The sequence below is a fragment of the Pristiophorus japonicus genome, chromosome 28 (genome assembly GCF_044704955.1).
Source record: "Pristiophorus japonicus isolate sPriJap1 chromosome 28, sPriJap1.hap1, whole genome shotgun sequence".
Taxonomy (NCBI): Eukaryota; Metazoa; Chordata; class Chondrichthyes; family Pristiophoridae; genus Pristiophorus; species Pristiophorus japonicus.
In genome coordinates this window covers 7,747,540-7,770,254 of record NC_092004.1, presented here as the reverse complement: position 1 = coordinate 7,770,254, position 22,715 = coordinate 7,747,540, and positions in this window count along the sequence as shown.

The window sequence follows — 22,715 nt, the reverse complement described above, 5'->3', positions numbered from 1 at the left end:
ATGAGCAGATTTAATAAACAAGCTCCAATAAAGGATCCTCTTGGCATGAGTGAACATAGCATGGGTGAAATTCAAATTCAGATGGTGGGCAAGACATTTCGATCTCAAACCAACATACTAATCTTACATAAAGGAGATTACAAAGGTATTTCAGAGTTGGCTAAAGAGGACTGTTAAAATAGATTAAAGTGTAGGATGGTTGATGAAGAGTGGCATATATTTAAGGAGAAATTTCAGAACTCACGACGAAAATATATTGAAGTGCGGAGGGAAGGGTGTAAAAGTAAGCAAAGCCATCCGTGGCTAACAAAAGAAATAAAGAGCCACTGTTTTCCCTCGTCCGATTCCCATAACTGCCTGGTATACACCTCAACCGGGCCGGAAGATTTATCCACTTTCTAAGCTGTTGAACCCCTTAATACTTGTTAGTTCACTGTGTACATATCGTCGAATATTTCACATTCCTTCTCCCTCATTGCACCGTCTGCATTGATCCTCTCTTTTGTGAAAAAAGGCCAAGTCCCCATGAAGATGCTTACCCATGTCTTCTGCCTCCACTCCACAAACAGTTTGAAAAGATTATCGTTGATGTGGGGGTCGAACGCAAGACTAAGGGACTTCTGCCATCCGATCTATGCAGGGCTGCTAAAGACTATGTCCCAGTCCTTAATATGAGCGAGGCGCATATTGACTGCACCCCGTGTGGTTTCCTTGAACTTCAAAGCATGAACAAGTTTTTCCTGAATTCCACGATGTGGAAGGTAATCAACTTTCATACGCAATTTCATTAAACAAAGTGAGTCCACAAATGTTCTTTTCCTAATGCGCTTTCAGTACTTGTCCATGTCCAGAAAATTGCAAAGTGAGAAATTTGGTAATTTAATGACTTTTAAAGGAACATTTTTGTTTTGTGCAGTTTCGATGAGAGAAATGTTTGTGATAGGATTTGTTTCCAAAAAGAGGGAATCAATATTTCAGCTCCTTGTGTGACACTTCTCTCTCGGTGCTGACTGATGCGGAGTTTCCTTTACTATATCGTTCATCAGGGTTGCCTTGCACGCGAAAATTCCACGGTTCGATTCTGTGTGGAAACATTATTTTTGAAACAGAACTTGTGTACAATATAACTAAACAAAAGCAGTTCAGGGTATATTGTCGCATGATCAATACATATTTAATTCAGTCTGCTAAAATGCAGAGTGTGTACATTCAGATAAGGGATAAAACTTCATCAATGATTAAAGTTTCTCAAACTATAAAATTAAGATATCGAACGTTTAACCCTCCCGTAGAGACCATTTTAGCATTTTTTTTATTCTGCAAAACAACGCTATCGGCTAATCCCAGCAGAACTAAGCCGCATTTAAAAGCCGCAAACAACTCTTTAATTATTCGCCCTTCCCAGTGAGCAACTGGACTTGCTGCAGCCTGCGGGTAACTTCTGATGAAAGCGTGCGTGAGAAGGTGACTGACAGATGAATGCTGTTTCTGATGCTCTCTGGCACCCGGTGGGAATGGGCGGGGGTTTCAAAGACCTTTCATTTAACCAATGCAGGATAAATGAAACTGTGTTGAGGAATCTTTATACATGCAAGAATTCGTGACATCTTATTGCTATGGTAGTGCGTCTGACACCAAATCAGAATGGTGCGTGTACAAATCATGTTGGGGTAAAGTTCCTTTTCGTTATTGCTCTTCCCGAAATGATATTTTATTTGCTGTATCACAATAACCAGACCCTAGCTCGAAAGTCTGGTTCACTTTGTCTGATTTAACAGAGCCAGAGAGATATGCAGAATTGGGAAATAGCTGGACATGGACAAGAGATACTGACTAGGAATAAAATCGATTTGCGATAAAGATTGGAATGGGGAATGGAATGTAACGGAATATGGAATGGAGTCTGGAATGGGGAATGGAATATAGAATGGAAAATGCAATCCAATTGCATAGGAAAAGAAATGGGTAATGGGATGCGAAATGGCATGGAAATTGGAATACGGGATATGAAATGGAAAATTGAATATGGCATGTGGAATATGAAACGGAATGGAATATAGAATGAAACGGAATATGAAATGGAATATGGAATATGGAATGGAATATGGAACAAGGAATGAATTGTAACATAGAATGAAATGGAAAATGGATGGAATATGAAATGGAATATGGAATATGGAATGGAATATGGAACAAGGTATGAATTGTAACATGGAATGGAATGGAAAATGAAATGGAAAATGGAAGATGGAATGGGAAATGTAATGTGGCACATGGAATGGAATATGGAATGGAATGCAATATGGAATGAAATTGAGAATGGAATATGGAATGGAATGGAATGGGGAATGGAATGTAATGGAAAATCAAATGGAATAGGGAACGGAAATGAATAGAATGGAAAGGATCTGAAAGTATTGGTAAGTGGAATGGAATAGGTTGGGAACTAGATTTTAGAATAGCTAATGTATAATAAATATGGAATATTGAACATGGAATGTAATATGGAATAGAGTGGAATATTGAAAATGTAATTTAATAGAATAAGGAATGGAATAGGAATGGAAAATGGAAAGTGGAATGGAAATGAAATGGAATGGGGAATGGAATGGAATATAAAATGGCAAATACAATTTTACATTGAATGGCGAATTGAATGGAGAATGGAATGGACTAGAATGCGGACTGGAATAGGGAATGGAATGGAATATGTAATTATGAATGGAATGGAATAGGAATGGAATGAGGAATGGCAAATGATATATGGAAAAAGTAATATGGACTCAAATGGAAAATGGAATGTAATATGGAATACTGAATATGGAATGGAATGGAACATAGAATGGAATGCAAATTGGAATATGGAATGGAAAATGGAATGGAACAGCGAAAATGGAATATGGAACATGGAGTGGAATATGGAATATGGAATGGAATGCAACATTCAATGTGGAATATAAAATTGAGCATGGAATTGAATAGAATATGGACGGGAATAGGGAATGAAATGCGGAATGGAACGAAATGTGTAATGGAAAATGGAATGGATAATGGATTAGAGTGGGGAATGTAATGGAATATGGAATAGAAAATGGAACAATGAAAGGCATGGTATATGGAATGGAATGGAACGAGGAATAGGATATGGCATGGAAAATGGTATATGGAATGGAAAATATAATAAGTAACATGAAGCATGGAATGGCATATGGAATGGAATATTGAATGTGGATTTGAAAATTGAATACGGAATGGAATGGAATGGAATATCGTTTGTAACATGGAATGTGTTATGGAATCGATTGGAATATGTCAAATAGGAAATCGAATATAGAATGGAATATGTAAAATAGAATGGCATGAATAGAATAGAGTGGGGAATGGAGAAATAACTGTAGAATAGACAATGCAATGGAATGTGGATTTACATGGGGAATGAAATGGGGAACGAAATGGCAATTAGAATGGAAAATGCAGTGGAATTGAATATGGAATGGAAATGTAATGGAAAATGGAATCTGTGATATGGAATGGAAAATGGAACATGGGTTATGAAATATGAAATGTATTCGAAAACGGAATGGAATATGGAGTGGAAAATGGAATATGGAATATGTAACATGGAATGGAATATGGATTATGGAATGAAACATGGTATTGGAAATATAATGGAATGGAATATTGATTATTGAATGGAGTATGGCATGGTGAATGGAATATTGAATGGAATGGATTCGATGGGAAATGGTATGTAATGGGAAATTGAATGGAATATGGAATGCAACGTAAGATGATATGGGGAATAGAATGGCATGTGGAATGGAATATGGAATGGAATGGAATCGAAAATGGAATGGAAATTGGAATAGGAATAGGGAATATATCGGGCAATGGATAATGGTGTACCACAGGGTTCGATGCTTGGGCCCCAGCTATTTTCAATGTATAGAAATGATTTGGACAAGGGAACCAAAAGTAACATTTCCATGTTTGCTGATGACACATAACTCGGTGAGATTTTTCAATCCTCTCTGGCAATAGGTTTAGTGCCAGTTGACTGGTGGACTGCTAATGTTGTACTTTTGTTAAAAAAGGGAGAAAGGGTAGACCGAGTAATTAAAGGCCAGTCAGCCTCACGTCAGTGGTGGGAGTATTAATGGAAAATGTCCTAAGGGACAGGATCATTCTGCTTTTGGAAATGCATGAATTAATAAAGTAGTCAGCACAGATTTCTTAAGGGAAGGTCGTGTCTGAATCAATTGATCTAATTTTTCCAGGAGGTAACCAGGAGGCCAGAGCGTATGGTGTAGTGTAGTGATCTTAGCAATGGTTTTAATAAGCTAGCAAGTGGCAGATTAATTACAAAAGGAAAGTCCATGCTATTCAAGGAAAAGAGGCAAGTTGGATCCAAAATTCACTCAGACTTAGGAATCAAATGGTAATGGTCGATGAGAAATGTTGTGATTTGATAGCTCTATCGAGTGGGTCACGCAGAACTGGGTTTATTCTTTTTGAGCTCGACTTGAAAGTTGCGGTTATCATTAAAAAGTTTGCAGATTACACTATATTAGGCTGTTTGGTTGATAACGAAGAAGAAAGCTGAGACTGCAGGAAGATATCAATGTACTGGTCAGCTGGGCAGAACACTGTCAAATGGAATTGAATTCGAAAACGTGTGAGCTAATGCATTTTGGGAGGTCAAACAAAGTAAGGGAATGCGCGTTAAATGTTACAACACTGAGGTGTAGAGGAAGTAAGGGACCTTTGGTTTCAGTTCCTCAGATCCCTGAAGATAGTGGGCCAGGTCGATAAGATGTTTAAGAAGGCATATGCAATATTTGCCTTTATTATTCGAGGCATGAAATATAATTCAAGGAGTTTATGCTTGAACTGTATAGAGCAGTGATTAGGCCGCAGCTGGAGTACTGCTTGCATTTCTGGTCACCACATTACTGGAAATATTTTAGTGCATTAGAAAGAGTGTAGAGGAGATCCACAAAATTGTTGCCTGCAAGGGAGAATTTTTGCTATGAGAAAAGCTTGGAGATGCTGGTTCTGTTTTCTTTGGAACAGAGTTGGATGAGGGTAGACCTGATTCGCGTATATAATATTATTCGTGTCATGGATAGATTGGATTGGAAGGAGCTGTTTCCATTTGCAGGGGGTGGCAATAAGCAGGGACATCGATTTAAAGTAAATGGGGGGCGGTTTTGTTGAGATTTGAGGTTAAACATCTTCACACAGTAGGTGGTGGTTATCTGGAGCACACTGTCTGAAAGGATGGTAGAGGCAGAATTCCTCAACACATTTCAAAAAAATACTTGGATGCTCATTTAAAGTGCAGTAACCTACAGGCTACAGACCAAGAGCTGGAAAGAGGGAAACGGCTTGGTGCGGACACGATTGGCCAGAATTGCCTCCTTCTGTGCTGTAAATGTATATGATTGTATAACCACCCCTGGAATAATGCATGCAGTTTTGCGGTCCTTATTTAAGGAGTGATATACCTGCATTGGAGGCAAGTCAGAGAAGGTACACGAGGTTGTCTTATGAAGAAAGGTTGAGCAGATTGAGGCTATACTTATTGGAATTTAGAAGAATGAGAGGTGATCTTTTGTAAACAACTAAGAATCTGAGGGTGCTTGACAGTGTAGATGGAAACAGGATGTTTCCTCTCGTGATGAGAACTAGAACTAGTGGGCATAGTTTCAGAATAAGGCTTCGCCCATTTAAAACGGAAGTGAGGAGGAATTTCTTCTCACAGAGGGTCGTGCTGTGTTACAATTCTCCGCCCCAGATAGCTGTGGAAGCTGGGTGATTAAATATATTTATGGTGGAGATAGAGAGATGTGTCACGATAAAAGTGTCAAGTGTTATGAGGAGCCAGCAGAGAAGTGGAGTTAAGGACAAGATCTGACCAATCATGATCTCATTGAATGTCGGAGCAGGCTCCACGGGCCAAATGGCCGACACCTGCTACTTGTTCCGAAGTTCTTCTGTTAAGTTAACTTTCAAATAATTTCAAATTGCACGCACTTTACTTGAAGCGTCTGATTCAGAATGTTCAATTTAAAATGAACATGCCATTGCGGAAACAGTGAAATGGACTTTAGAGCAAGGGTCGGGTTCCTGTGAAGCAGCAAAGAAATATCAATTCTGTTAAAACAAAATCGAAAATAAACTTGAAACGAACGTGATTTAAACTAGCAGCCTTCTGATCTGGATTCCGACATACTCCAGATGCATTATGAGGTCTACAGCGCCGGCAGCGGAAGTTTCTATATATGAATGTTCCACAGACACATTTTTAATTGCCCTGCATGGGTGTTAGAAAAGACGTTAAAATCCCCGCCCACTCCCACCGGATGTCACACAGCATCAGAAGTAGATCACACCTGTCCGCCGCCCTCTCACGCCCACTTACCTCACCTGCTGACAGCGGACTGCAGCAAATCCAGAAAGTTAGAGATGCGGAGAGCTTTAGCGAGGTAATTCCAGAGCTTCGGTCCCAGGCAGCTGATGGCATGTCCACTAATTGTTGAGCAGTTATAATCAGGGATGTTCAAGAGGGCAGAATTTAAGGAGCGCTGAATTCCCTGGCGTTGTGAGGCTGAAGCAGTCGTCGAATTAGTTTAGCGGTTATGGCGTACGCCATGCAAGCAAAGTATCCCCGGTTCGATCGCCGATGGAAACGTTATTTTTGAAATTAAAATTTGTGTGCAACATAACTAAATAAATGCAGAGCAGGCTACTTTGTCGCATGAGCAGTAACCATTTAAAAACCGTCTCCTAAAATATAGATTGTCTAAGTTAGATAGCGGATAAAAAATCTTCAATGATTAAAGTTGCTGAAGTTATTAAAATTAAGTTATCAAAGTATAAGCCGTCACACAGAGAGACCATGTGAGCATTTATTTCACTCTGCAAAAGGCTATCGGCTAATCCCAGCAGATCTAAGCCGTATTTCAAACAAGGAAGCAAATCATTAATTATTCACCCTTCCTGGCGAGCAACTGGATTTGCTGCATTACGCTGGAAAGTTCTGATGAAAACGGGTGTGAGAAGGTGACTGACAGCTGAATGCTGTTTCTGATGCTGTCTGACACCCGTTGGGATTGGGCAGACATTTCAATGCCTTTTCAATGCACCTATACCCGATAAATGAAAATGTGTTTGAGAAAACTTCAAATCTGCCAGCATTTGCAACCTCATGGCTCAACGATAGCACGTCTGATTTTATCTCGAAAAGCTGCGTGTTCGTATCACCATGAGATCAAATTACTTTTCGATATTGCTCCTCCCGAATTGACATTTTATTTGCTGCATCACAAGCACAGACACTTGCTCTAAAGTCGTGCTCAATGTTTCCCGAGTATCTGATTGAACTGAGCCAGAGAGACACGCAGAATGGGCAAACAGCTGGAAATGGACAAGAGACACTGACAAGGAACAAAAGCGGTTTGCGATAAGGAAATTGCCGGATCGTTTGTGGTTAATGAAAGGGATTTTAATGGTTGATTTTCTTGCACACCTTGGAATTCAAGAGGAACTGGGTCGTGCTCTGTAGAAAAGTAAAACCCCGGAACCAGAGCCAACGGGTACCTGGTTTCATTAGCGACAGCGCTGGGCGACTTAAGCGTGCCTGGTTAGCTCAGTCAGGAAAGCATGAAAATATAATTTGAGGTTCGAGGCCTTTTTTCGGCGATTATCTTTTGATGAACATTTAAAGGCCTCTGATTCAGAAGATTTGGAATGGCCGTGGAAATTTGGAGTTTAATGACTCGGCAAATAACATTTGTATTTTGGACAGCTCCAGTCAGAGAAATGTTTGACAAAGGAATGTTTTGCAGAAAATGGGATTCAGCATTTCAGCTGCTCGCTGAACATTTCTCTCTGCATGCCGAGCTAATTTAAATCTGCAGTGAACATTTTAAACCCGTATTCTGAAATACAGAATGTGTAAAGTCAGATAGACGATAAAACTTCCTCCATGAGTGATGATTCACAAATTATTAAGTTTCAGTTGTTGATCTTTTGACCGTACTCAGTGACCATTTTAGCATTTCTTTCGTTCTAGTAAACAACGCTATTGGCTTATACCAGCAGAATTAAGCCACATTTCAAACCCGGAAACAATTCATTAATAATGTGTTCTTCTCCCGTTCCAGAGCTCAGAGGGTTATTGTCCATCCATGGGATGCAAGATACCACGTTTCCGCGTCAAACCTCCCCACACACCGATCAAAGGCTCAGGAAAACCTACGATGGTCACTGGGCCTTGCAACTGCATTAAACACGCGCCTGGATTGAAAAGTTCTGAAGCAGATATCTTTCAATTGGGGCATTCAACAGTGAGGATTGCCCAACGGTCTTCTTTGAAGACGTGTGTTTGAAACCCATTTCAAGCTACGAACTAGTTCCTTTTGACATCACTCTGAAGTGTTTTGGGTAATAGATGTCATTTGAATAAAGTTACCTCAATTTAATTAAAAACGGAACTATCACTGAGCGACATTCAAATCTTTACTAACCAGTAATTGATGTCGGTTCGCAGCAGCGATAGAATGTGCATTGTGGATCATTTGAAGGTGCCCTCTAAAAATCGCACACTCTAACATATAAACACGGTAATAAAAAGAAGCAGATTTAAAATGCAATAAAATCACATGGTTCGTTTGGGGGAGCCTGGTTGTTGCCGTGTTTCAGGGGAGAGAGCCTGGTTGTTCGGCGAGGGGTGGCTGGAGAGAGAGATTTGATGTTTGTCGTGTGAGAGAGAGTCTTGTTGTTGGAGGGTGGGGAAGAGGAAGCCTGGATGTGGCCCGAAAACGACGAAGGTTGAACATTTCCCACTGATGCTGTAGCTAATTCCACTCCAGCAGGGAGCATTTTGAACGTGAGATGGAGCATGGCAGCGAGGATGATCGATGAGATTTTTGGCGTGATGACGCAACACTGCTTGACATCGGTCCGGACATGGAATGGGATGGTGATGGATCCGGTAGTCAGGATCACGTCTAAAATGTCATCGTGGAGCACGCGGAGGATGGTGACAAACTTTTCGGGGCAACCGAAACAGAAGGGGACGCTCCATATTCTCTCGCGATTCTTGGGCGGAATCCTTGTTGTTGCGGGGTGGGAAGGAGAGGGAGCCTTGTTGGGGTGGGTGTTGAGAGAGTGAGCCAGTTTTCCGGTGGGGGAGAGAGGGAGAGCCTCGGTTTGAGGAGTTTTTGGAGGAAGCCTGATTGAATAGGGCAGGGAGAGAATGGTTGTTGTTGGGGTGGCGCTGAGTGCTTGTTTGTTGGCGGGGGAGAGAGAGAGCGCCTGGTATCGGGGGGAGTGATAGAACTTTGTTGTTGGCGGAGGTGGGGAGAGAGAGACCATTGTTGGGTGTGAGAGAGAGAGCGAGTTTGCTGGGTAGAGAGAATCTGGTTGCGGGGTGCGAAAGAAAAAATGCGACAAGTTCGACAGTGGTAATTACTATGAAATCTCCCTGTTAACAGCCACTGGGAAGGGCATCATAAAGTTCTCCTCAACCGTCCTCTCCCTGTGGCTGAGGAGCACCTCCCGGAGTCACTTTGCGAATACCGTCCGCGACGGGTTACAATGGACATTATCTGTATGGCACGCCAACTGGAAGACAACTACAGGGAACAGCACCGACCCTTGTTCTTGGCCTTTTTTGACATAACAAAGGCATTTGACACTGTTAATCACGAGGGAATATGGAGCGTCCCCTTCTGTTTCGGCTGCACCGAAAAGTTTGTCACCATCCTCCGCGTGCTCCATGATGACATTTTAGATAAGATCCTGACTAACGGATCCATCACCATCCCAATCCATGTCTGGACCGGGTTCAAGCAGTGTTGCGTCAACACGCAAAAAATCTCATCCATCATCCTCGCTGCCATGCTCCATCTCACATTCAAAATGCTCCCTGCTGGAGTGGAATTAGCTACAGCATCAGTGGGAAATGTTCAACCTTCGTCGCCTTCGGGCCAGATCCAAGACAGTCCCATCCTCTGTCGTCGAGATACAATATGTGGACGATGCTTGCGTCTTCATACATTAAGAGGCTCAATTCCAAGTCATAGTCAACGTCTCCACTGAGGTATACGAAAGTATGGGCCTTAAGTTAAAGATCTGTAAGGCAAAATTCCTCCACCAACCTGACCCCGACACACAGCACTCATCATCAAGATGCAAGATATGGCCCTGGACAACGTGGACCAATTTTCACATCTCGGGAGCCTATTATCAGCAGGGGCTGACATCGACGACGAGGTCCAACACTGGCTCCAGCGCGCCAGCGCAGCCTTCGAGCGCCTGAGGAAGAGACTGTTCAAAGATCATGCCCTTAAATCTGGCACCACGCTTATACATTACAGGACTGTAATGCTACCGCTCGCCTCTATCGCTCAGAGACGTGGAACATATACCATAGACACATCAAATCACTGGAAAAATACCACCTGCGTTTGCTCCGCAAGATCCTACAAAGCACCTGGAAGTACAGACGCACCAACGTTAGTGTTCTCGTTCATGCCAATATCCCCAGCATCGAAGCACTGACCACTCTCGACCAGCTCCGTTGGACGGGCCACGTTGTTCGCATGTCTGACACAAGACTCGCAAAGCCTGTGCTCTACTCCGATATCCTACATGGCAAGTGAGTCTCAGTTGGGCAGAGGAAACGTTTCAATACACCCTCAAAGACTACATGGAATAGGCAACATCCCCACAGACACCTGGGAGACACTGGCCAAGTCCGCCTTAAGTGGAGGAAGAGCAACCACGAGGTCGCTGATTACCTCGAGGCTCGTCACCGAGAGCATGCAGATAGCAAGCGGAGGCAGAGGAAGGAGAGTGTTGAAACCCAGCCTCCACAACCATTCTTTCCTTCAACGAATCTGTCCAAACTGAGACAGAATCGGCAATTCCCGTATTACACAGTCCAGTCACATAAGAACTCACTTTTAAGTGGAAGCAATTCTTGCTCATTTTACAGTGACTGCCTCTGATGATGATGGTTGTTGGGAGGCGGGGTTATGCTCGAGAGATAGAGAGAGCCTGGTTGTTGAGGGTCGGTTGAAGTGTGAGCTTTTTTTTTTGCGGGGAGCGATCGTGCCTGGTTGTTAGCATGCGGAGAGGAGGGCGGCGGTGGGAGAGAGAGCGATTTTTTTGAGAGAGAGAGAGCGAGATTAGTTTGCGAAGCAGAGATCCTGGTTTGAGGGTGAGTTGAGAGGGAATTTCGGCGGAGAAACATCTCCTTTATCAAACCAACGTGATACCCAATCCAACATAGTTGAAATGGATGAATTCCAGTGGTCTCAACACTTGATACCAAAAAACCCGTTAACAATCTGCACACAATGCTCCAACTATTGTAGGGGGGTGGGCTCTGAGCGAGGAAGTAAGATCATGCACTTGCGCTTGGCTATGTTACTTAGGCAGGGGAGGGACGAATTTGCACTGGGGTAAGCGACTTCGATCGGGGGAGGATGCTCTTGCATTGGTGGAAAGGATGTCCACGCCTGCAGCAAGGATGCACTTGAACTCGGTTAAGGAGGAAGTTCGGCTGGGTGAGCTATGTGTCTTTTCTGACTTCAGAAGGCGAAATGGATCATGGCACTAAGCGCAAAGTTGGGCACAGCATTTCCATTTTCATATTCCAGAGAAACTCCAAGGTGTGATTTGTCCTCCAAGGCGACCTATCAGCAGGTGCGCATCTTATAATGTAGAGCCAATCAGAGAAATGGCTGCAGTTCTGTTCGCACTGTAAACGCATCCAGTTAAAATACGGAATTTCAGACGTATGTTCGCCCCCACGTCTCCAGAGAAGACTACTATTAGAAAGCAGTGCCTTGGACTGCTCGGTCATTCTGACTGAAAAGGGCGATAATTGGAACTGATCACTTGCACATGTAGAACGTTTCAGTCCGCGCATTTAATTAGTGCTGCTGGAAGGCATCGTGAGCGGGATATCCTTTCCGCCGGGGTTTTTATGAGCCTGTGCTCGGTGTGCGGGAGGTATGTGCCGGGTTCGGGTACCTTGCATCCCAGAGATAGACAATAAACCTCTGAGTTCTGGAACTAAGGATGAGTGGCTTAGATTCCTGGTATTAGCCGAGGTAGGGCTGCGAGACATTACATTTTGTGCCTTTTTAGTCAAAGGGATATTTGCAGTTATGAGCTGAAAAGACAACGAGCTGAAAAAAACACAAGAAAAAAGAAAAGAAATGTAATCAATTATGATAAACTTTTTAACGTGTGTCTCGGTCGATTCGTGGTTCGCCGCTCAAAGATTTATCCTTGCTTCGGAAAGTAAAAATTTTAAAACTAAAATCTTTTAAAATAATAATATGCAATAAATTGAACAGTGCGGAGGCGAGGAAGGGGAGATTAATCATCATTCATTAACCAATATCCTTGTTTAGCCGAAGGAAATAAATGCTAACACGTTTACAGAGGGACAGTCGAAACTTCAATGACAGGATTTGGATTTGCGATCATGTAAGCACTGATAAAGTTGTATCCCTTATCTGATACTACACATCTGTATTTGATGAAACTGGTATAAATTGCATTTGCTCAATCGACAAGGAATCTGGGGCGACTTATGTTAAATTTTAATTGAGATGAAAACTTTTCACTAAATTAATGTTTTTGCCCGGGCGAGGGGCTAAAGAGAAAAACGTTACAGGAAAGAAACCTATGCTTTTGTCAGCGCCCAGAGAGAAGTGCTCAGCGACAATCTGAAATGCTCAATCCGTCTTGCTGCTAAAAATTTCTTCCACATGCATTTCTCTGACCAAAAAGGCTCAAAACAAATATTTGATTGATCAAGTTTACAAGATGTCATTAAACTCCACTCCCAGTCTTCTGATTCAGAAGCCTTTGGTTTATCCCACTAAATCTTTGTCCCTTTGAAATAATCTGTTTCCTTTCACACTAGTTTATTTTGTGTGACAGTAACTTGGTGTAACCTTGGAAATATGGTTCTGGTTCAATATTCCTTCATCTAAATTATTTTAACGACAGTGAAAGACTGAGGCACTCATACAGATCCCTGCTGGACACCACTTTTCGCATACTGCTGATTGGAGAACATCCACCGCATCCCTCCTCTCAATTCCCTGCCCATGTTCCCACTTTGCCTCAGATTTGAAATGTTCCAACAGTCCACTGCGTGGAACCTTATCAAAAGTCTGGCGAAAAACGTCATGTTAAACGTGGTAAGAACCGTCCCTTGTATCAAGGTTCGCCTTTCCTTGTCTTTGAAGGATATTTTGGCCTTGGAGCTAGTGCTGCATAGATTATATAAAAGCAAGGCTAGGAATTATATAGCGTCTTGCACGACCAGCGTATGTCTCAAAGTGTTTTTCAGCCAATGAATTATTTTTGGAGCGTAGTCACTGTTGTAATATGGGAAAGGTTTTCCAGAGTGACGCCTGGAATCCAAGAGTTTAATTGCCAGGAGAGATTATATCAACTTGGACGTTAAAGGTTCAAGAACATAAGGAGTAGAACATTTGCCTCACGAGCCTGGTCCAGCATTCAATAAGATCATGGCTGATCTGACATTGGCCACAAGTCATCCTTCCAGCCTGTTCCCCATAGTGAACGCCTCTGTAATAATCTTTCTATCTCAGCCTTGAAGATCTTAAATTAATCAGCGTCCTCAGCATTCAGGTGCGTAGGACTCCAGAGATTCACGAATGTCTGACAGAAGGCATTAGTGCTCATGGTGTATGTATGTGAACGCAAGAAGCGTAGGAAACAGGGATTGAACAGTGAGAGAGATTTTAGGGCAACAACAAAGAAATATCAATTCCGGAAGAGCAATATCGAAACGAACTGTGATCCCGACGTGATTTGAACACAACAACTTCGCAATTTTCAGGAAAGTGCAGTTTGGTGAACGTCAGCCCGCTCCGTTCTTGTTCAAGAAAGGAAGAAGTGCCATGGATGGGAGTGAACAGCTTCAAAGTTTAATTAAATGCACAAGTGCAAGTAACAATTATCTCCCAAGTCATTTTAGGGTGACATTTCGATATTTTACTTGAAAGCAGCATGAAAGATTAACAAAAACAAATGGCCTAACGTAGGACTCCGAACTACGACCCTGAGATTAAGAGGCTCATGCACTACTGATTGAGCAGGCGGGACTTTTTTAAGATGTACGTCGCTGTCGCTGATTGCAGTCAGCCGCATGTTGTTTCTGGCCAGAGGTTAACCTTGATCTATTTCCCAGTGTTTTTCGATTAGTTCTCTCTCTCTGATTCTGTCCAATCAATGTGTGGCCACCTGCAGTTTAATTTTGAACGAATACCTAAATCTGTATCTTTTCACTTTAAATAAATGAAACATGAGGCCTCTTCTCTGCCTGACATTGGGAAAACAATGAGAAAAACGTGAGAGCAAGGGTGTTGTAATTGTGATAAAGCAAAGGAAATAGCGATTCTGAAAGATCAATAAGGAAAAGAACCGTGACGCCGACGTGATTTGTAATAGACACCTCTATTAAAAAAGCCGAAATGATCATAACGGCGTTTCCACAGTGTAGTGGGTATCACATAGTCCAAACACCGAACATGTTCCCCAGTTCGAAACTGGGAGAAAACATTTTTAAAATTGTTTTATTAAATATTAGGAGAAATCAAATAATGCACGTTTTTAGTTGAAATGTAGTTGAAAAGTACAGTGTCGCAAAATCCTGTTATATTTGATGTTTCTCTGCATAGTTCTGTATACACTCAAACTCTCTTACTTCCTCCCATTTCCATCCCAGTCGGTGCAGAAATTCCCTCTCAAAGCTGCATATTCCGGATGCTTTCTATTGCGTTGTGAGAGATTATTAAAGGACCCTGCAGCGCTGCCTCGCTTCACAAAATCAGATCAAGATCGCAAAGAACCCATCGACTAATCACACTTGGCCACTCCACAGATACTGCCTGACATGCTGAATGTGTCTAGCATTTCATGTTTTCATTGAAGATAAAAATACAGGCATTCTTTCAAAAATAACCTGCAGGAGGCCACACACGGATTAAACAGAGACAGAGAGACAGAGAGAATTTCAACCACCGAGAAATAGACAAGAGATTTTGACAAGGAGTAAACGCGCATTACGATCAGAAAATTCGCTCTGTTCAATCAGACACTGGGGAATCAATGAGACAGACATTGGACCTTGGGTCTTCTCATTGTGATACAGCAATGAAAATAACAATTCCTGAAGAACAATATCGAAAATAAATCTGAAGCAAATGTGATTTTAACATGCAGCTTTCTGATCTGGCGTCATATGCGCTTACCTTTGCGCCATGTGGTCGATAATGCTTGCAGAGATCAAGGTTCCTGCATGACCGCTTTATTATCCTGCATTGGTGCAAAGATAGGGATTTGAAATCCCCGGGGTCAGACAGCACCAGAAGCAGCGCTCACCTGTCACTCAATTTCTCACTCCCGCTTTCATCACCTGCTGCAAGTGGACTGCAGCAAATCCAGTTACACTCTGTATTACTGCACCATTATAAACTGTGATGTAAAGCAAACTATATTTAAAATTATCACAGTAGCTGTAAACAGTGTTGTACGTTAGTCGACTTGTTAGGATTCCAAACTCTTAGCGCTGTGAAATGTGTTCATTCCCTTGTCAGGGAAATCACTTTTACAGAGCAGTTGACAAAAATAACTCAACACTGTGAGTTACTTAATAATCGTTTCAATCATCATTATTCCTCACACAACATATGTTGTACACTGAATGCAATCCTAACCTATTTGACGAGCAATGGTCCAATTTTAATAACTTTACCTACAACCATCAAATCAGCAGTAACACAGGGAATTAATACCATATTAGCTAATATAGAGCCCATTGTATAAGAGTAAGGAATGCTTGCTACATTTTTGCAGGGCCTTGCTGAGACCACACCTGGAGTACTGTGCACAGTTTTTGTCCCCTTAACCAAAGGAGGATATATTAGCTTTGATCGTGTGCAAGAAGGGTCACAGGAGTGTGTCCTGGGATGAGAGGGCTGTCTTATGATGAGAGACTTGGTCGAATGTGCCCATACTCTCTGGACTTTAGAAGAATGAGAGTTGATCTCATTGAAACTAAAACATTCTGAAGGAGATTGATAGGGTGGATGCTGATATGTTGTTTTCCCTAGCTGGAGTGTCTGGAACTCGGGATCGCAATCTCAGGATATGTGGAAGGCCTTTTAAATCAGAGATAATGAGAAATTTCTTCACTCAGAGCGTTGTGATTCTCTAGAATTATGAGCCCCATAAAGCTGTGGATGTCATGTCTCTGAATATATTTAAGGCTGAGAGAGACAGATTTTTGGAGTCAAGGTTAAATTAAGGGATACGCAGATCCATTGAACTATTTTTATTAAAATTTATGTTGCTTTCACAGGAAAACACAATTAATTAACCGATAATCTTCTTTTACACAATGAAAGAAATGCTAACCGAGGAAGATTCGATACATCAATAAATTGTTCTATGCAATGCATGTTTGTAATGTAGCCAAATTTTCTGATGATAAAAAGATAGGTGTGAATGGATGTAGCGAGAAGAATGCAAACATAAGCTATTTGATGGGCAAAAATTTGGCAGATGAAAAAAAAAGGAAATCATTATTTAAATGATGATAGTTTGAAAATTACTGCTTCGCAGAGGGGACTGAGGATCCTTGTACATGAAGCGGAAAAAGTTAGCATGCAGGTACAGCAATTAATTAGGATTGCGAATGGAATGTTGACCTTCATTTCAAAGGGGGTGGACGACAAATATAAGGAACTCCACTACAATTGTACAGGCTTAGGTGAGACCACACCTGGAGAATTGCGTACAGCTTTGGTCTCCTAATTTTAGGAGATATATAATTGCATCGGGGCATTTTAGTGAAGGTTCACAAGGTTGTCTTGTGAAGAAATGTTGAGCAGGTTGCGCATCTATTTATTGGAGTTGAAAACAGTGAGAGTTCTTTGGAACGTACAATATTCTGAGGAAGCTTGACAGGATAGATAAAGAGAGGATGTTTCCCTTTGTGGGGAATCTGGATCTAGGGACAGAATAAGATGGTGCCCATTTAAAAAGGCGATGAGGAGGAATTTATTTTCTCAGAGTGTGGTGAATCTTTGAATAATACCCGAGAGAGTTGTGGAGGCTGGTTCATTGAATATAGTTAAGGTGGAGATAGATAGATTTTTGAATGATTTGGGAGTCAAGGATTATGAGTAGTGCGCAGGAATGCTGAGTTGAGGCCAAGATCTTATCGGCCAAGATCACATAGAATCTCGGAACAAGCTCGAGGGGATAATTGGCCTCTTCCTGTACCTCTATGTTCGTCTCTGTAAGATCCTGAAAATATAGATAGGTGATATAAGGACGCAATAAAAAATATATATGTTTTTTTTTCAAGGGGCTGCAGAAACTGAGGAACCAAGAGATTACACACATAAATCGCTGTAGATAGGTCGACAAGATAGTAGGGCTATTAAAAAAGAATACAACTCCCTTAGCTTTATAAATACTGAAAAAGATTACATCAGCGAGGAAGTTATGCCTTTTACCTGCTTCGGCCTCAGTTGGAGTACAGCTTCCAATTCTGGGCTCAACAATTTATGAAGGGTATCAAGGCACTGCAGAGAAGATAAGAAATATAATAGAAACATTTTCTGTTTTTATTGAAGATAGAAACACAGGCATTCGTTTAAAATCAAACTGCAGGTGGCCACACACCGAATTAACAGAGCCAGAGAGACCGACAGAATCGGGAAACATTGGGAAATATCCAATGGATATTGACAAGGACTAAAACCGCTTTTAGATCAGGAAATTCACAGAACCCCTGTGGTAAATGAAAAGGATTTGGATGGTTGATTTCCTTACACATCTTGGAATTCACAAGACACTGGTTCATTCTTTGAAGTTTAAGTTAAACCGCCTGGATGCAGTCAGCGACAAGTTTTGCGCTTTAATTCAGGTCAACCGAGCTCATTCGGTAGAACATGAGGCTTTTCATCTCAGGATCGGGAAAAGATAATTAGATAACCGAAAAACATCTTTGCTCAATAAAAGAAATGCGAACGGAGGGAGAGTTGATAATTTAATCTTTATTACTGTGCTTTGCTTAAGAACATAGGAAACCGGAGCAGGATTTGTTAATTTTTCTCTTCAGCCTGCCTTTTTTGCACTGAACCAAATTATAACCTTGTTTTTAAATTGGCAGTGCGAGATTTTTACAGGGAACCTTTGAATGCTTCACAAAACTATTCCCATTGTTACAACTAGCCGCTTTCGATTCCTGGTTTGGGAATTAATTTTGCAATACCTTTTTTAATTGAAGTGAAGTAATTTTACTGAGTTGGATGGATGTCCAAAAGCACCAGAGTGCTGTCAAAACAAATGACGTCGTAATGAGAAAAATAAAGAATATCAGCAGTAGGATTCAAACTCAAGCCTCCAGAACAGGCTGTGAATTAGAATAAAACACCTTAACCGCTCAGCCATCCTGACTATTGAATGCCCAACTTGCAAGTTCTTACTTTAGAAAGTTTCAGTCCAGGTGCTGATTGAATGCGTGCGGTAATCACAGTTACCGGGGTATCATCTCCCCCGTTTTTTTTCATGAGCCTGCGCTCGGTGTATAGGGAGGTTTGGCCCTGTTCCTTGGTATCTTGCAAACCAGGGATGGAAAATAACCGTCTGTGCTCTGGAACTGGGGAAGAGCGAATCATCAATGAGTTATTTCTGCGATTGAGGTGCGGCTTATATCTGCTGGTATCAACCGATAGTGTTGTTTCGCAGAATGAAAGAATTGTTAACATGGTCACTGATGAACAGTCCAAACTTCAACAACTGAATTTTAATAATTTGTGAAACTTTAATCATTGAGGAATTTATATCCACTGTCTGACTGCAGATTCTCTGTATTATAGCGGAGTGGTTTAAAATGTTCATTCCACGTTTTAAAAGGTACCGAGGGTTGTTGTTGTTCAATTATATTGCACACAAGCTTTTATCCAAATTAATCTTTACGCCCGGGCTCAAAGTGGGGTGTATCGCGTGTGAGCCAATCATGATAATCGCTACACTACGGAATGCTTCACATAAACAGTGCGCTCGTTCATCATTTGTCCAAAAATTAAACCCAATGTGATAGGGACAAACGTTCCTCAAATGATTAGGTAAACACATGTATTAACTTCTACAAAATAATGTTATGGATTAATTAATGGTGTTTAAACTAACGATTCTTTATTTTGCATACAAGATGCATCTGATTGTGTAAAATCGAAGCAGTACATTTTATAAGGTTTTAAATTATAAGTGCTACGTCCCTGATCCAGTCCACGGCAGTGAGCGTGCGGTATCCGAACCACGTTGAAAACTTATGTTGCGGCATTGCTGCCTCCTCAAGGTTAATGATAGTATTGTCCTTTACCATCCAATTGTTTCACATCGAAACAAATTGTAACCGTGATCACCTTTAAATGATTGGCGATATCCATTCCTTATTCCAACGTAACACAGATTCGATTTTCGGTCAGGGATTTAATATTTACAACATTGTTTTAAAATTCAAAACCATATAAAATTGACGACGTGCAGCAAACGTGAAAAATAAGATTTAATTTAATCATCATTAATTAACCGATATATTTTTGTTGAAGTTGCAGAATGAAAGAAATGATAATATGGTTACTGAGGGACGATGAGATGATTCAGTCGTTTATTTTCTCTTTGCATATGATGAACTTTTATCGCTATCTCATTTACACACTGTATTTTATAGAATGGTTTAAATTTTATGTTCTTATGACTCCAGGAATCCAGTCCTACTAATGTTAGCATTAAAAGGATCCGCAATTTCACAGAAATATATTCTCCAACTTAATATTTTTATATCGAGCACTAGCAGAGCATTTGTTTTGCAAAATGGATGAACAGACCCTTCCACACATTGAACTCCAGTAATCATAGTAAAGGGGAGAATTATTAAAAGTTTTCAAAATTATGGGGAAACTGTTTCCTCTGGCACGAGTGCCCATAACCAGAGGACACAGACATAAGATAAAAAGGCAAAAAGAAAAATCCGGGGCGGGGATGTAGGGAGACAAAATATAATTTTACTTTGAGAAGTATTACAATCTGGAATGCACTGTTTGAAAATTTTTGGCCTCGGGTAAGAAGGCAGTGTTCAGAAATAGGGTGAAATGTATAATTTTGTGCACTGACTCACTTTAACACACATTTCACCTTTCGAAACGTCAGAAGTCAATTGGAGTAAAATATCCACTGCAAAGACTTTACACTTCCGACGGAGGTCCCGAGCTCCCTTTCAAAACTGGGAAATGTTAGAGCTGCAACAGGTTTTAAGCAAGTGTAGAGGCAGAGACATGGAAGGGCTGTGTGGAACGCAGGAGAGAACAAATGACAAAGCGGATGATGGTGCATTTCTCTTCAAAAAATATTAATAATTAGATGCAGGTAATATATCGGTAAAATTATCCAACTTATTCTGAATAGTTTCCCCTAACACCATATGTAGAATGGCCAGAAATTAAATGGTGCGATGGCGTTTTCCAATTCTATATATGTTCAAGTTCTACCAGTATCTTCAATGTCAATGAATTAATTTATTTGCAATTGGTTTGCTGCAGGATCATGATGTGTCTATTTTGTTGCAACATTTAACTTGAACTGAATGCTCATAAAAGTATTTGAGTGGGAACTAACTGGTTAACAGAACAGCTGGCAATGTCTGCCTAATATATTCGTGCAGCCAAAACGCCATTGGACAAGCTGGAATTGTGTGGCACTGAACCCTCAGGGAAGAAATTAACTATTAAATGCTTCGCTGCAGGATGGACTCCATCCTCCAAAAATTTGGTCAACAGCTGACCGGACCAACCGATTGTACCACAGAGACTGATGCAGTCACAAGTTGCAAGTAATCTTTAATTGGGCTGAGTGAATTAATCTTCACATTGCTCCCACCAGGAGGGAAATTGTCCATTGTGGATGCATGGAAGCAGTCTGCTCCCGCACTGTCCCCGGATTGATGGTGTGCACAGCAATGACATTTTTGAAACTAACTCTTAAAATGCAGTTTGTAAAATGGGATATCGTTTAACAGATAACATGCAAAGCATAGCAAAAGTATTGAAGTATCTACTCTCCCTCAATAAGCATGTCTTTTCTCGTGCAAAAGGAGTCAAACGGTTAATTGATGATGTTTTCTGGAAAAATAATATTCGCTCAGTTTGAGTTTCGAACCCACGATCCTGAGATAAAGAGTTTAATAAGCTTGTGTTTCGTGTATGAGGATCTATGGCCCGGACCGTAGCATTTTACATCCCACGGAAAGGCCGTAACCTGCTGATTGATTCTGCATTCTCCACTTTCCACTGGCAGCGGCTATTCGGAGAGTGCAGGTTTGGAATGTTTGAAGGTATGAGGCGTGAATTGGCTAGGATAGAATGGCGAATGAGACTTAAGGAGTTGGCAGTGGATGAGCAATGGCAGAACTTTACAGACCGCATGGATGAACTACAACAATTGTACATCCCTGTCTGGCGTAAATATAAAAAAGGGATGGTGGCTCAACCGTGGCTATCAAGGGAAAGCAGGGATAATATTAAAGCCAAGGAAGTGGCATACAAATTGGCCAGAAATAGCAGTGAACGGCGGGCTGGGAGAAATGTATTACTCAGCAGAGGAGGACAAACGGTTTTATTAGGGCAGGGAAAATAGAGTATTGAGGAAGTTTGCAGGGAACATTAAGACGGACTACAAACGTTTCTTTAGATATGTAAAGAGAAAAAGGTTAGTAAAGACAAACGTAGTCAGAATCAGGGGAAGTCATAACAGGGAACAAAGAAATGGCGAAACAATTGAACAAGTACTTTGGTTCGGTATTCATGAAGCATGACACAAACAACCTTCCGGATATAAAAGGTGTTAGAGGGTCGAGTAAGAAGGAAGAACTGAGGGAAATCCTTAATAGTCGGGAAATTGTGTTGGGGAAATTGATGGGATTGAAGGCCGATAAATCCCCAGGGCCTGATGTACTGCATCCAAGAGTATTTAAGGAGTGGCCTTGGAAATAGCGGATGCATTCACAGTCATTTTCCAACATTTCATAGATTCTGGATCAGTTCCTCTGGAGTGGAGGGTAGCCAATGTAACCCCACTTTTTAAAAAAGGAGGGAGAGAGAAAAAAGGGAATAATAGACCGGTCAGCCTGACATCGGCAGTGGGTAAAATGATGGAATCAATTATTAAAGATGTCACAGCAGCGCATTTGGTCAGAGGTGACATGATAGGTCCAAGTCTGCATGGATTTGTGAAAGGGAAATCAAGCTTGACAAATCTTCTGGAATTTTTTGAGGATGTTTCCAGTGGAGTGGACAAGGGAGAACCAGTTGATGTGCTGTATTTTGACTTTCAGAATGCTTTAGACAAGGTCCCACACAAAAGATTAATGTGCAAAGTTAAAGCACATGGGATTGGGGGTGGGTAGTGTGCTGATGTGGATTGAGAACTGGTTGGCAGACAGGAAAAAAGAGGCGGAGTAAATGGGTACTTTTCAGAATCGTAGGCAGTGACTAGTGGGGTACCGCAAGGTTCTTTGCTGGGGCCTCTGCTGCTTACATTGTACATTAATGATTTAGACGAGGGGATTAAATGTAGTATCT